The 3,756-nt window shown below is 46.8% G+C and overlaps 1 protein-coding gene across 1 annotated transcript in view; it reads right to left on the bottom strand.

Annotated features, from left to right (window-relative positions):
* The window catches only part of LOC109952741 (myelin and lymphocyte protein-like), a 10,018-nt gene extending 7,800 nt beyond the window's left edge, over positions 1 to 2,218 (bottom strand). Inside the window, exon 1 of the mRNA XM_020587964.1 lies at positions 1,947 to 2,218. The gene's annotated coding sequence lies outside the window, so the exon portion shown is untranslated. The remainder of the gene's footprint in view (positions 1 to 1,946) is intronic.
* Between the last annotated feature and the right edge of the window lie 1,538 nt (positions 2,219 to 3,756).

Here is a 3,756-nt window from a genome sequence, read left to right as displayed (position 1 = left end):
ACCTCCTTTCCATTTTTCGTGATGCCTGCTTTAGGGAGCGGAGCTGCGAGCTGTACCATGGGGCTAGCCTTCTCTGTTTCACTGCCTTCCTTTTCAGAGGGGCAATGGTATAAGTGTATTACGCAGGAAGGCTGCAGTACTATCAACAAGATTATCGACTTGTGTGGGAGTAAAGTTAAGGTGGCCTCCTTCCACTGTGTTGGCAAACGGCACTGAAGTAGATAAAGATGGAATTATTTCCTTAAACTTGGTAACAGCATTGCCAGATAGACATCTACTGTAGTGGAATTGTTTCCCACATAGAGTATAATCCATTAATGGAAATTCAAAAGTTTCAGTTAAAAACTCTGAATAAGGAGCAGGTGGACAGTAACACATAGAACTGGGTTTGAGTTTTCCAGTTTGGAAACTGGAAAGACTCAGGGTGAGACTTTCAAATAAGTTATAACTATGTTTAGGTCTAGGGTTGATTCACTTATCAAATCATTCACCAACAGAGATTTAGATGAGAGAGATCTGATATTTAATAGTCCACATTTGATTGTCCTATTACTTTCTACTATAAGAGGAGTCATCTTAATTTTAATTAGGTTCTTATGAATAACTCCTCTCGAGTTGATTCTTGATTTATATAATTTAGGTGGGCGGGGGGCAGACACAGTCTCTATGGGGTACTGGGAGCGTTGGGTGGGTAGCAGCTGCAAGGAGACAGCAGAGAGGCGTGTAAGACTGTGACCCTGCATCCTGGACTCAACTCTGGGTTGTCATAATTTAGGTTGTAAAACAAACTCGTCCAGATTTCTAGATAAGAGAGCCGCACCACCCAAAGTGGGATGGATGCCGTCTCTACTAATCAGACCAGGTTTTCCCCAAAATGTTTTCCAGTTGTTTATGAAGCCCACGTTATTTTCTGGGCAGAAATCTCAGTCGTCGTGGAATTTGGCGCACATGCTCGAGCTTCCTTTCCACTCCCTTCCTTGGCCATACAAGGCTGTAGACACGCATTTAATCTCCCATTTGCATATAGACACGGTCTCTGAACAGTGCGGTATTAGACATGGCGATGAAAGCGGCGCTAAAGAAGAAAAAGTGCAGTTTCAGGGAGTGTGAAATCGACACAGCGGAGGAGGTGGTCTCAGTCACGGATCACAGACGGAAGAAAAGCTACTGGATGACAAATGGAGCTGAGGCTGTCAGTGCTGAGGAGGCAGAAACGCGCATAAGTGCGCAGAGAGAGAGAGCACGAGTTCAACAGGAGGAGGACCCGCAACAGCTGCATCTTCTAGTTTGGGTCACAGCGTCAGAGGGAACCAGAAGGATCTCCAAACACGCGCTGTCCTGCAGTAACACCACGTCCTCACGCACGGCCATTACGCACAGCCACAGCTGTTTAAGTACCGTTGTACTATAATCACCTGTAAAGGCTTATTGTTGTTCCAGTGATGTGTCAGTCACCATTCAATGAAAGTGACGTAATCACAGTAACATGCGCAGTTTACAGAATAATCTAAGTCTAAAATGAAAAACAGGAAAAACGACTTCAAAGGCACAAAACACATTAGGCCAACACACAGTTTAGTCACGAAGCTAGACAGCCTTACACACCCTGGTTCCACTGTGGACAGACTGTTTTTACATGAAAAGCTGTTTTAGAACTGTCACTGCAGCTGTAGTTGCCTGTTGGCTGATGAGATGCTGAATGTAATGCCAGGTTAACAGTTTCCTCCTGCTAAGCTAAACTGATTCTAGGTGAGACACCTGGCTCCAAATGTCCCACTGCTGCTGAATAGAAAGTGTTGACAGCAGCCAATTTGTCCAAGCTCAGCCAAGGGATTTCTGAAAACACAGCCACCTTCATGGGAACATGTGGAACCTTGTAGCAGCCTATTATAACTGAAATAAATGAGATACTGTTTATGCTCAGGTCTGTTTGCAGCCTCTCTCACCTCCCACTGGAAACAACAGGCGGCGGCTGTTGGACAAACGCCGCAGATAATCGCAGAGCTGGATCTGGTTTCCTGCTGCTGTTATCCTATCCTCCCTCATGAAACCTGCTCCTGGTGGAGACAACACCTCGTCCAAAACCTCTCCATGCCACAGATCCTGCTGAGCACAACAGCCGAGACCTTTCAGACGTCCTCTGCTGTAAAAGTTTAACCCACTGAGTCAACAAGTAGTTGCTTCTAACTGATGTATGCACCTTATAACACGATACAGATCACAACACCACAGTGACACTACAGTATGTAGCAGCAGCAGTGCAGAGACACTGGCTTCTAAAAGGTTCTGCAGAGCCTAACAGATGGAAGTGGAGCCGGGGGAGGGAGGGCTGGGCGCAGCAGAGTGGCTTCATCCAGAGTTTCATGCTGGCGCTGCCTTATGTTAAATATTGTAGCTTTAATTCACTGTCTGCAGACAGAGCAGCCAGTCAGTTCTCTGTGCATCGTGCAAAGAAAAGCAGCTTTTCATTTGTGCTTGGCCTTTTCCTCAGGAGACAATGAGGCTCAAACGTTTTCACTGAAAAGATGGATTTCTGACTTCACCCAGGTTGAAAGATGAACCAGGACATGAGAGTTTTCCAGTTCAGGCACTTTACTTTAACAAGCTCTGGTGAACTTTGGACAGAATCACAGCAGCACAACGAACTTTGGCCTTTGCAGAGAGTCAGTCGGCTGCACTTTGTGCACTGTGGCTGGAGAGTGAGCTGCAAAACCAGCTGATGTGCAGCATGTCAAGCAGTCATGTTCAGGTGGGTGGTATTCACCCGTGGGACACATTTCACTACAGACTCTGGGAAACTTGAGACTGTGACACACACTCTCTGGTAACACGCTGCACTCGTGAACCAGTGTCAGCAAACCTAAATGAAAAGACTGGAATGAGCCAAAGATTAAAGCAGGTCCAACACACATGCCACACAAAACCATGCACGTTTATGCAAAACATCAGAAGCAATGGATAAGGGAAGGAAAAGAAACCAGCCACCATTCATTTGTTCAGGGTTTTACTTTTAGGCCTCTTTGTCACCTATGTGTGTGCACGTGTCCACAGAGAGTTTGGAGCAGTTAGAATTAAAGGTGCAAATATGTTGCGGTAAATGCAGCTTGTTGACTCAGAACAAGAGGGAAGCAGTTGTGTTCATCAGAGAGGTCATCTCCATCCCTCTGTTTCATTGTTTATCATGACTTATTTTGACTGTTGAAGCTCCTGACGTCCTGATGAGATGATGAAGAAAACAGTGACGCTGCTGTTGAGGAAACGGCTACTGGACCTGGCTAACCACTGGACTTTAAAGCAGGTATCACTGCCATGTGGTCTTCCTGACCTGGCTGCCTGAGGCGCTGAAAGACCATAAAAGAGAGAAAACAAGTTTCTCCTTGCTGTTCACCCTGTTGCTCCACCCACGTAAACTGCTGCTCCAGGATTCAGGTTCCACACAGCTGATGCAACCGGGGCTACAACAAAAGTCCTTTTGCCGTCTGTCCTGTTCTGCTGGTGGAGCTGTTAGATAAGGAGCCACTGTGTTGTCAGCAGAGCCCAGTGCGTCACGGCGAGATGAGAAAAGCTGCAGTGCTGATTACACTGATTAACATTTTCATTTCAGCCTCTGTGTGACTGAAATGTGCTACGGTGTAAGTGGCGCCTGTTACAGACCGGGACGTGGCCTGCAGCAGTAACAGTCCCAGAGAGGAGACGAGTGCAGGACGGATGTCTGTGACAGGAGGGGCTCAGGGACCCGGCCGCTGCTCCCACCTC

This window comes from Monopterus albus, unplaced genomic scaffold, assembly GCF_001952655.1.
Source record: "Monopterus albus unplaced genomic scaffold, M_albus_1.0 scaffold490.1, whole genome shotgun sequence".
NCBI classification, from domain to species: Eukaryota; Metazoa; Chordata; class Actinopteri; order Synbranchiformes; family Synbranchidae; genus Monopterus; species Monopterus albus.
Note: the sequence above shows the minus strand (reverse complement) of the source record. Positions and strands in the feature narration are given on the sequence as shown.